This window comes from Haliotis rubra, unplaced genomic scaffold (genome assembly GCF_003918875.1).
Source record: "Haliotis rubra isolate DU_JTF1 unplaced genomic scaffold, ASM391887v1 Scf481, whole genome shotgun sequence".
Lineage (NCBI taxonomy): Eukaryota > Metazoa > Mollusca > Gastropoda > Lepetellida > Haliotidae > Haliotis > Haliotis rubra.
The window spans coordinates 447,753-460,663 of record NW_025767170.1 but is presented as its reverse complement, the minus strand read 5'-3'; the positions used below and the strand labels follow the sequence as shown (position 1 = coordinate 460,663).

At 38.3% G+C, this 12,911-nt stretch overlaps 1 long non-coding RNA gene and 1 pseudogene across 1 annotated transcript in view; one reads left to right on the top strand and one right to left on the bottom strand.

The window, feature by feature from the left end:
* Window positions 1–12,911, bottom strand: part of LOC124291091 — a 107,695-nt gene that overhangs the window by 61,153 nt on the left and 33,631 nt on the right. The window lies entirely within an intron of this gene.
* LOC124291090 overlaps window positions 1–12,911 on the top strand; it is a 122,247-nt pseudogene that overhangs the window by 78,521 nt on the left and 30,815 nt on the right.

Genomic DNA, 12,911 nt, shown 5'->3' with positions numbered 1-12,911 from the left:
GTGTTGATTTCTCTCCAGTGCTCGTTGATTTCGCTGCATGGATAAGGCTTTGTGAAACCTTTGATAATGTGACCACTGTTTGGATAAACCTATGGACGTTTTGACATTAAGTGCTTTAACTTGTACAAGTCTTGTCCTCCCTCTGCAGACTCTCCAAAAAACCAAAAATGGTTTGTTTGATGATGGATTTTGTGATTGGTTAGAAAAATAGTCATTTGTTTGAGTTGTTTGTTAATTCATGCTGTCAGTTGCCCCCAACATGGTGTCTCTTTGATATAGTCTCCTAAGTATTTTGAAACGAGGCTTGACATGTTTTACTGGGTGGTTAAAGTAACACATGTATTGATCAAACAAGAAACAAGAGTTATGTTACATTACATAGCAAGTAAAAAATACAACATTTCCCAAAAATCTATTCCAGCAATGTGAGATACAAATGGACATGTTGAGACATGAAGAAATATGGTTTGTGTTTTACAGACTCTATTTCCTTTATTCCAAAATTCAGGATACAAACGAAGACAAAACAATATAGAATCAGGGTTCAAACTTAGGTAAACTTGTCAAGACAGTGCCTTTTATAAATACCGAGTAGACTTATGTTTAAAGGTTCAGGCAAATACCACATTCTATAACATCTCAACATAGTAAAAATTCAAGGTAATGGTAATGCAATACTGAATCAAGAAAGAGGAGTGATCTGGCTATACACAGCATATATACGCTTTCCTCCTCAACGCTTACATTGTGAGTACCGGTATTTGTGTAATCATCTCATTGAAACAAATCAATACTGTGTACATATTGCATGCAATTCACTCTGTAGTTGGAACACTCTTTAAGGTTATTTCAGAAGAGATGAAAAGATATTTCCAGTTAAAAGGAATAATAGAAAGTGAAAAAGTGTACCTTAATGTCGAAAGCCACATGTTTAAATGTCAACAGCTCTGAAATTGACCAACACAAAGACAGTTAAGCTAATTTTACCTGACAGCCACAATGAAATTTTAAAATTTACTTGCTTTTGAGATGAGTCAATATTCTTAGTTTCCTTTTGTAATGGAGATGTGACTCACATAACATTGTATGGTGTCATGGTGTTTTTTGTCAGTAAGCTGTGTTTACGCAAGAATCCTTGAAAACGATATAGCCCAGTCTGTGGCAGATATGAAATTTCATTTTATCAAGTGATTTGATATTTTGATATGAATAAATGTAATTAAACTATTATGCCTGAGTGCTTGATTCACAAGAATCATGGCTATCAATGAGATATCATTACGCTGCAATCTTTCCATTACATTACTCTTCTGCTGATTATATTTAAATCTCTCATTTGTTGAACGTTGTTAATCTGGAAGGAACATTAGGAGGAAGCTGATTGTCTGAAGGAAACCAATGGAACAATTGTTGAGGAAAGCCCAAAACATACAGACCGTCATCAGTTAGGACAATGTGAATTTCACTTCTAGTGTTGTTCCTGAAGTTCCTTTGTTTATGCAGCATATGAACATGATCTCTATTCATGATCAATTTAATAAAAATGTAATGATAAGAACTAAAACATGGCAATATTCTTCTTTTGGGATTAGGTTGTGAATCTTTTGTTTTCAGACTGCATCCATAAATCCATTGTTGGAATTATTTGAAAGTTATAAGTATTCTCTGTCTAATCTTAACACTAAACCTGCTACCTCACATATACAAATAAAAGTGAAATCATCTTTTGCATCTTCAAAAATATCTTCGCAGCATGGTCCACTGTAAGATTCTGATGATATCATCAGCACAAAGTGTTCACTCATCATGCCGAAGACCCGGGTTCAATTCCCCACATGGGTACAATAAGTAAAGCCCATTTCTGGTGTCTCTGCTATGATATAGCTGGAATATTGCTAAAAGCGGCATAAAACTAAAACTCACTCACTCACTCATCAGAACATATTTCAGAATCACATTGATCATACCAGGTGTTTGCTAAAAGGTGAACTCTGCAACACTTGTCACTTTCTATCATGAACACATGCACAGGCAAGTCAATTGTGCATCTGAAAGAAAAAGTGGGAGGATATGGTACAAGTTGTATAAAGGCAAATGTCATAAGATTGATTTCTGTGAAACATCCCTGAGTTGATGTTATCTATGACTGTTGCTGTACTAGGCTTGGTGAATTACCACATATAGGTGAAAGAATACTGATACATCATTATAGTCAATCAACATGCTCTTTGAAACATTGTTTCCATAATCAGAAGAAAATAAGAGTCTATTGTGCGATTCTGACATGTGTTTCTGATTCACTTTCAAGTTGTGATGATACAAGGTATTTGTTCAGAAGTGAGCTTGTTCTGCCCTTCTGATGGCTCTCATCACAAACACATTACAAAGGCAAGTCAAACATGTTTGTACAGAGATGGATTCTTTTTGAGTTTGTGACATCTACATTTCAACAATTAAATGCCAAAAATATATATCATCCTGCATCAGTACAAGCATACAGCTCATATTTTACTTAATCTACATGGCTAAACAGTTCAAAGAAAACTGTATTCGATGCAAAACACCCATCTCATCTGCATCTTGTATTTCTTAATTGTACATGGCTACATTGTTCTAAGGAAACTGTTTTGGATACAACACAGCACTCTAGTACCATATATTACCTCATGGATAAGACGACCCCCAGACTTGATTTAAAATCAGTGTCAAAATGGTAAGTTTTAGGTGTAGAAGATCCCCTGCGATGGGGTCACGGCTTATAGATGGTAAATAATGTTTTATTGTAAGGTGCGCAAGCCACCAAATAATATTCCACCTTCTTCCCTCCTTTCTAAACACTTCCTCTTCTCCAACCGTACCAAGAGGAATGCCATTTGTATCACACAGGCATTCAGAGTAACGCTTTCTATCATTTCATTGCTTTCTCATTTGTGTCACTTCATACCAACAAATCTGAAGCAATTGGTCCTGTGATATTCCTAAATCACAAGTGTTTACAATATAGGCTCCGTGGTCGCAATCTTATTGATTCCTGATGAGATGGAAGCATTTTTAATGCCATCAAGTACCACACTCTCTTCTTGATACCTCGTTTGAAGCTTCCAGGGACCATATTTCTTGGACCATATTATATCACAAGATGCTGTTTTACTCAATTATCATACTAATAGCATAGGGCACAAGCAAACTATGTGCACAGGGCATTTGTATGGTACATGACTGCCCTGCCCTAATAATTCTTGCTACTCACAATGTGGATTGCCTGTCTCCTTTATGACAGTGTCTACATAATGGGGATAAAGATGTTGGTGCAGCCATTGTAGCGTATTTATTGTGTAGTCGTCAGTGTCAAACGAAAGCATTAAGGATTGGGATGTGGTATTCTTGTGCCTAAAGAAGGTCGTATAGACCTAGCAGGGATTTTATTGGTCTAATTACATTGACCTTGTCTTCCATTAGCTGAAAATCGATCGGGTAAAAATGCTAGGTGTCTATGAGATTGTGGGCTTCCATTATGCACGAGCACAACTGCTAAAGTCAAATTTTTGTTGTGAACGAGGAAAAGATTTGCCATCACAAGAACTGTATGATTGGTTGCTGGCTTCCTGCATAGATTATCGTCACTGGTTGGCATTTGGGGCTTGTAGGTATCAGCAATGGCTATCTGTCAGAATTTCCCTTTTTTGTGTAAAAAGAAATTAGTGGAATCTGTTCTATTGGACATTTACCAATACATATCTTTTTTCAATACCAGTACTACTCTGATTATTTTCAACAAGTAGAATCGGGCTATTTTTCCTTCTCCATGGATAGTATTGCTGGAATATCATGAGTGAGGGAGGGAGGTAGTTTAGTTTTACGCCACACTCAGCAATATTCCAGCTCTATGGCGGCGGTCTGTAAATAATCGAGTCTGGACCAGACAATCCAGTGATAAACAGCATGAGCATCGATCTGCGCAATTGGGAACCAATGACATGTGTCAACCAAGTCAGCGACCAAGTCAGCCTGACCACCTGATCCCGTTAGTCATCTCTTACAACAAGCATGGGATACTAAAGATCAATATTCTAACCCGGATCTTCACACGGGTATGGAATATCATGGTACTTACTATGGAACAATATGGCTTAAAACATGAAGAGGGTATTTAAGTAAAATTTTGATGATATTTATCCATAAAGTAAATACTATCTTTCTATTTTGAGATAATGTTCAAACTGACTGACAATGACTTTGAGCACTGGGCTAGTTATGTCCCTTGTCACTCGGAGCATCTGCCAACAAGACCCTCAGGTTTATACTGGTATGGATTTAGGTGAATCTTCCGGGCTATCTAATTCCGCGTGTCGTTAGGTGAATACACTTGGAACCACTCTGGCTGCGGTGCCCTGTCTTGGAGGTTTCCAGAACATGAAGGGTTAATCCGTCTGTCACCAGGCAGATTGTAAGTAAAGGCAGTGGTCATGATAAATAGACCTATAGCAATTACGTGCTTGTCCCCTACCCTGTGGCTGGGTAGTATAACAAGACATTTGATAGATCACAGTGTCTCTCTCCTCTATCTTTTACCAACTGTAATAGGAGAGAACCTCATCATGTTCTCCCTCGAGACAGGTGGAGATGTATTTCCTGACAAATGAAATTTGGAAAGAGTTTCATCGTAGCCAATCGAAACTTGGAAACAGCTGCTAGTTGTCAGTTTTTCAAACTCAGAAGCTACTAGTGTCATGACAACTTGATTCTGCTTGTTTTGTGGTGCGATTTGTCATTTCTGGAAATCATCTCATCAGATTGTTTCATTTGTTCGAATCAGGCTTGAAGTAGACCTCTGAGACAGGTGTTGGCAAAATGTGACACTTTAATGGTCATTATATTTAGTACTTTGTCCCCATTCATCACCGGCACTATATACAGGCTAATGAGGGAAGGTTTCTTTGAATTTTATATTCTGAAAAAGGATTTCTTTGGATTTTTTTTGTGATATCTCATTATATGCATGCTCTATGAATCAGCCTGTGGTAGGAATATATGAAAACTCCTTTTTGAATCATGGCAACACCGTTTCTTTCAATTCTGACAGCAGGTTTATCTCATGAAAAGATATAATGAACTTTTCAAAATATCTCAGTCGAACTAAATATGATAGGGAGTGTTTACATGGCTTTGAGCAATAATGTGAAATAGTCATATCAGCAGTTCTAAAACTAGAAATTATACTTTCTTTAATGGAACCTCTGGAACGGAATTATATCTCAAACGATTAACAATTGCAAAATTCCGTGTGGCCATGGCGCAATTTCGATGCAGTTCCCATGGACTCAAAATAGAAACAGGCAGATATGTTAATATTCCTGTAAATAAAAGGGTGTGCACTGTGTGTAATGAAGGCTACATTGAAGATGAATACCATATTTTTATGGTTTGTGTTCGGTATAAAACACTGCGTGAGAAGTACATACCTACTAAATTTATCTCATATCCTACGCGTGATAAATATAACATGCTTTTGGTATCAATGGATGTTAATGTAGTTAGAACGCTGGCCATGTATATCAATTATGCAAACTGTTTCAGATTAACATGTTGATTAATTATTATTTTCTCTCTCTATATTGTCATGTACATTATATGCTAACTAACCACATGTATGAACATGCATGGGCCGGAGGCCTACAATCTTCATGAATAAAGATCTATCTATCTATATCATTTCTGGTGGAGAGAAACCATGCAGGAATCAAACCCAGACCTTTAACAAAACAAACAGATTCATGGTTTCCGTGTTTATTTCAGGTGATTCCTCGTCTCTACCACAACGGCCCTGGTTTCCGCTATCACGTGTACTACCGCCAACAAGGCAAGACGTATTGGTCAGATGGACTCGTCACAAACCCAACAGTCAACTATTTTGAGGTGGAAGTCAACGATGTATATCAAACCTACCAAATATCGGTGAAGTCGGAAAATGACCTTGGAGAGTCACATCAGACAGCATTTATCTACAAGGGACACTCGGGAGAGGACGGTAAGAACTGATGTCATTAGGGCAATGTTCAAGATGTATCCTCTTGGATAAGCTACAAGCAGTGATATACATTCATGATGTCTTTGTTTGGCTTTTTTTTATCATTGGGCAGTGACTGAATGGGACTAATGGTAAGCTGTGTTCTGATTGGTCAATTGAAAAGGTTATCTGACACGACCTTCCACAAGGTTTTGTTAGACTCAGTTTAGCAGTGTAACGAATAATACTGAGTCTAAGTTTACTTAGACTGGCCTTAGGGCACCAGACAAATAATTTAGGTGTGCCTTTCATAAATTGAGTATGCCCACATGTTTTTAGAATAAATGACAATGATGATGATCATTTGAATTTTTTTATTTTTTTTTATCACTTTATTTCTTTATAATGGGTACATAATTTATGCATTTGTGGTACATGTAATCATTTGAAATTTATTGTGAAATAAAGAAATGGGTTTATGAGCATTCAAATATGTATGGTATTATTCAATTTGGAAAAAAATATTTGTTTTGGGGGATTAAATGACTAAATGTGAGTTATGTCTCTAAAATATTAGGCATGTCAAAAGGGCACCGAGAACATTTTTTAGCCGTGCCATTTCAGTATTTACCGTGCCATGGTACACTAATATATGGGCTATTTCGAACCCTGACATTATTAAGTAGATATTTCCAATTTTGCATTTAATGCTGGTACAGCTTTCAGACAATATTAACACATTTCAGAATGATCCCCCTTTAGTTGTTAGTTATCTCCCTTGAGACAGTGTTGAGTTTCAGTTGGATGTAAACTGATGCAACTTGTGTTTCAACAGTACATTTTCTGCTTTCATAGTATTAATATTTGATGGATAAACTGTTTCTGAATCAATAAAATTTCACCAGCTTACCTCAATGTGCTGAATTGGAATCAGTTGTTGGAACCAATCCTACAGTTACCATGAATGATTAAAGACAATTTAGTAAGAAACTGTGTCTCCGGAGACAGAGCTGTCTGTAGATAAACTCAGCCCTTTGTGAGACTCAACTTCTTCCAACAACAGAAACTAGACCCTCTTTCAAGATGAAAGGACAGACCTTGAGAAATATGTAGCTAAGCAATACATGACTGTGACAACTTGTGCAGTCACAGATGGGTAACAGAATTGGATGCTTGTTCTGTAAACTGCCAAATTGATTTTGTTCGTGGGAAAATGGTTAGTTTATTCTTCTCAAGCTAAAAATACACTACTGAATGGGCAATGATTCTTTAACAGACTTACTGAACCTGACTTTGGGGATGGTTTATGAAAGACTTTCATCAATTTCTACAAACTTGCCATCTTCAAAGAATTTTGTCAAGCATATGATTTAGCTTCTGAATGTAGTTTGAAATTATCAAGACATTTTTCTGTATCTCGTTAATGTTTGCCGGAATATACATAACCAGGGCCTTCTTTTTAACTGCCATCAGTTTATGACAGATATGTAATATAGATAATCGGTCACATATTATTCCAGTTCAGGACCCTGCATGTCTGGACACTAGCCCTTATTCTGGATGTTTAATGACATGTTACACTGCATCAGAAAAGGTGAAGGTTGTCTTAGTTTTATTCTGTTGTCATTCACCCCTCCTCTTGATCTGAGATTACTACTGCCACCATTTATGCTTCCAACCTTTCCTGTTATGAGAGGTAATTTCATGCACCATGGAGTCTGAAGCTGACGTGTCAGAGGACACAATTCTGTGTATAAGTGTAGCTGAAGTTGAATTATCCACACTGACAGCATGTTCAACTATTATCAGGTAGAAAATAGTACAAATATTAATGTATACATAATGATCATAACAAACTATGTGTGAAATACGAAATGATGATGGTGATGATGAAGATGATGATGATGATGATGAAGAAGAAGAAGTACAGTGCATAGAGCTTATTTCAGACAATGCATGGCCATAACAGGTATCACTACCTTTGCTACCACACTCAAAAGGTAAATGTACATTCAGTTTGTGTTCTCAGCTTACTGGGGAGTATGCAACTCAACTGTCTTCTGCAGGCTAGAAGATTCTTTAAAGATGTGATACATGGGCGTTACATTTATCAATAATTGTCGAAGTTAGATTCACAAGATAAATATAAAACTGGTGAAAGAAGTCTGAAGGAAAAATAAAATATTAAAAAGAAACATGTTGCCATTACTGATATGACATAAAGGACGAGCCCTGTCAGTGGATGTAACAACATGACTCCATTAGAATTGCAAGCAAAATATTTCTCGATGTACCACACTCATTGCACAATAATCCTATTGATATGTGAAAAACTGGATTGTATGTAAAAGCCATTTGAGTTTATGATGCTTTGAAAGCTTTGGAAACTGAACAGGAAATCAGAGGATGAATAATTTCCTTTGTGCCTTGAAAGAAAACCTGAAATAAAGCAGTGAAAAGACGTTTTTCTGCGCATATAGAAATTTGAATCCTGATTTGCACAGAGGATAGCATGAAAAAGACAATCCAGCTCACAGACACTTTGGTTACAAGTTTGAGATAGGTCAGTAATCGGTGCTTGTATTTATTGATTGTGCCATCATATAATGGATTTTGAAGAAGTGCACGCCTGCCTAGCATCAACATTCTGCAATATTTGACAGTCAAGCGAGAGCATCTGTAAATTTTGACATCTCTTTCTTGATGCTGTCACCAAGATGTTTCCCTTTTTGCTAATTCAATATCCCACTTGATACTGTGTCTCCCTGAAATCTATGTGAATTAATTCAAAACATTTGCGTGTTAATAGTGTTTTAAGTGAATATTTCTTTGTCACCATCAACATGATGGAACTTTAGGTCAGCATGTTAAAATGTTTTAATTTTTATCAATTGATTTAAAATGCTTTTCATCAGGAATAGACCCGGGTTCGATTCCCCACATGGGCACAATGTGTGAAGCCCATTTCTGGTGTCACCCGCCGTGATATTGCTGGAATATTTCTAAAAACGGCGTAAAACTAAACTCACTCACTCACTCATCAGGAATAAATTTGTTTCTTTGTGTATAAGAACATGGCAATTCTGACATGAAGTTGTATGTTGATGGCTACAAAAGAAGCTAATGAACACCAAGAATAAGCATGATGAGGATGTAGCCAAGTAGAGTCATTACTTTGATGATATTCATTTAGGAAAGGCAAGCAAATTTGTTTCCTGTATATTTTTTTAAGAAGTAATGTTGAATTTAGTATTAGCATCAAACTAGCAAGATAGATGTGTGTTTTATTAAGTGCATGTGTACCATTGTCATAAAGAGGTATGCCCCATTACCCATTAACCAGACACAGCTGGTCGCCTTATTTGGATGTTCTCTGAATCACTTCTTCACGTGTAAAGACAGCATGACCTTCAATTTTTAAAGAATACGTTTTTTTACTCTAAATGAATTATTCTATTCTGACACGACACTTTTTTGACAGTTTAAAGTTAAATGATCGGGCTTGGGAATATAGGAGCTGGTGAAATGACAGTGGAAAAAATGCATTCAGTCATCTACGAGTTAGCCAATGTCGCCATTCGTAACTTGATATCCATCCTACAGGATAGAGGCGACTGTCTCGCTTAAGACATGAGACAATAGTTCAGCTTTTAATGACTCAAAAGTCAACATTGAATGTGATTAAGTGTGATTTTACAATCCTTTCTTTACACAATTGCTAATTAACAATCTGACGTTTTGTGGACAATCTTTGTGAATTTCAAATGCTGTAAATCATGACAGCCTTGTGTTCAAATAATGTAAATCCTCCTTGATTTATCTCTCAGGGGACTCCGGGAATTGGCCTGGGATTGTTGGGAGTTGCTTCCAGTGATGCCTTCTGACTTGCCAGTGCCTATGAGGCCTTGGCACCTATCTCGGCCACCCTTAGAGGGATCAGTTAATTAGAATCACAATAGAACATAATGGTATCAGGAACAATGCAACAGAGCTATCTCAGTCATTTGGAATAGTGCATTGTTCTCCAGGCACGTACTGTGACAATCAGTTTCTGAAGCACCAAAGTTGGGATTGTTCTTCCCATAGTGCAAAACTATGGCCACTGGCTATATCTTGAACAGGCAGGTTCACTCTCTGGGTAATCCAGTGAGGAGAAAATCAATGGAACAGATACTGCAGAAGGGGCTAGTTTTTAGTGTATTGTTTAGATAAAAGATGTGGTATTATCTACTGTTGAAGATGCAGGACAACTGAGAAACAACATCATGACATGGACATCTGTAGATTCGGAGTCTTCCTATTTCTAAGGTTCTGGTTATGGGGTACGTCTTTAAGGATCCTACAAGATTAGTTCGGGAGGGATTAGGGTGGACAAGGGGTGGATCAGGGCTTGAAGATGGTAGATCAGGGATGGATGATGGGTGGATTGGGGCTTGAGATGGGTGTGTCAAGGTTAATCATAGTTGGAAGATGGGTGAGTGGAGGTAGGTAAATGGTGGATCAGGACTCGATAAAGGGCGGGTGAAAGGTGGGTCAGGGGTGGATGAAGGGTGGATCAGGGGTGGATGAATGTTAAATCAGGGCAGGAAGAAGGATGGATCAGGGGTGGATGAATGTTAAATCAGGGCAGGAAGAAGGATGGATCAGGGGTGGATGAACGTTAAATCAGTCGTGGATGAAGGGTGGATCAGGGGTGGATGAAGGGTGGATGGGGGCTGGATGAAGGGTGGATCGGGGCTGGACGAAGGGTGTAATGGGGCTGGATGAAGGGTGGATCAGGGGTGGAGGAAGGGTGTAATGGGGCTGGATGAAGGGTGGATGGGGGCTGGAGGAAGTGTGTAATGGGGCTGGATGAAGGGTGGATCAGGGGTGGGTGAAGGGTGGATCAGGGGTGGTTGAAGGTGGATTGGGATGAAAGGTTCAAAGAGAATTGAATATACACTGGCCATTGAACATTCAAAGCCCGAAGTCCCACCTTGGAAATTTGGCATTAGAATTCGCTATAGCAACCTATGCTGGATGTAAGAGGCAGCTCTATATGGATGATGGCTGACTAGTTTCATTGTTGACTTAGACGATGGCAAGGGATATGTGCTCATGACTTCAATCACTGGTTCGTCATGGCCAGACACAGGCCACAATCTGAATTCTAATGCTGCAATATTACCAACAAACGACAAAACAGTAAATCTTGAATCCCTAAATCCTACAAATTACATTGGGAGTTTTGATAACACAATAGTTTAGAGGCAGCAATTTAATCAGTTAATGGCAACTGCAGTGTCCAAAGTGTCGACATTATAGGCAACACATCTTTCCATATGGAAGTCAAGACCAGCTTATATATTCCAGGTTTTGGTATAGCATATTTCATCTGGATTAAGTCACAAATTTTCTCAGTCCCTCTCTTCTGTTGCAGATTAACTCTATCAATATGGTAATACAGGGCTAAGCACTTACACATCTAATTTTATTTTGTCAGAGCCCACCGTGTCCCCAAAGGATTTCCGTCTAGATCCGACTCATCCCGTGGGAGCCCACACAGTGCACTTCATATGGGAGGCTGTTGATACAGCCGAGGAAAAGATTCAGGGTCACTTCCGTGGATACAAGGTAGGCTAATTGTCATGGGATGCTGCAAGCCTTCCAGAGATATTTTCTTTCAATTCCAGTGTTAAAACAATGTTTTTATCCTCAAAACCGGCAGCTCTCTCTAGCTAATTTCAGAACCCTGAATAACAAACGGCCATGGTGTTATCGATCCGGAGGTAGGTGAAGTTGGTAAAATGGAGTTGGTGACATCCTGATAATGGAAACAGTGGATGAGGGATGAAGTGGATTTGTAGGACACACTCTCATCATCCATGGCATAAGCTTTGTTAAATGTTCCTACTTTGTATATCGAAGACACTCTTTGATTAATTGATGTCGGTGATCAAGGTTATCAGTATATGTTGTCCCATGTAATTATGACAGACACAGACATTCACCAGAGCTGATCGTTACATTTGTTACATAGATTCCAATATGACGGCTCTGAGACCATCAGGTTTTGATTTAATTTTTGTACATTTTCCTTAGAAACAAAGAGCATTGTCTCTGTTCATAGAAATGCCTACAATCATCAGTATTTCAAATGATCTTCTGAATTTGATAGCAGTTTTCCTTTGGGTTTTGTAAGCTTATTTTCTGTATGCCTAGCTACGCTACTGGAAGTCAAGTGAAGGTCGCCATAAGATGAAGGAGGTTGATGTGATAATGTCGGCTAGAGATCACGGACCTGATGTGCGAGTTGCCCTGGCAGATATCCCAGCATACACTGCTTTGCGAGCCCAGGTTGCTGTGATGAACACACATTATACAGGCCCTCCCTCGCAGACCATCGACTTCTTCACACCAGAAGGAGGTACGTACTTCATGAGGCTCCCAAATATACACATGTTCATGAATTAAGCATCCAACGGCAATTTTACAAAGCACCAAGAGGGTTGGGGTATAATTTTCATAATTACAGTGTGTGCACCACAGTTTTCTGAACTGAATTAAAAGACAATGGAACTAAAAACTTACTTTTATTGACAAGGCAAGACGTAAACTTTCAGAAACTACATGATGGCAAGTTTTTGGCATGCATGATGTAGGGAGGTTCTGTCATAGCATTGTTGATAACTTGAATATTAACCACCTTGTTTACTATGTATAAATGTGTCATTGAACCTATGGAGGCATAGATCAGTCATCACACTATCGACCACTGGTTTGTCTGGTCAATACTCAACACACATTACATGGTTACCATGGTGGCATAGATCAGTCATCACACTATCGACCACTGGTTTGTCTGGTCAAGACTCGACACACATTACATGGTTACTATGGTAGCATAGATCAGTCATCACACTAT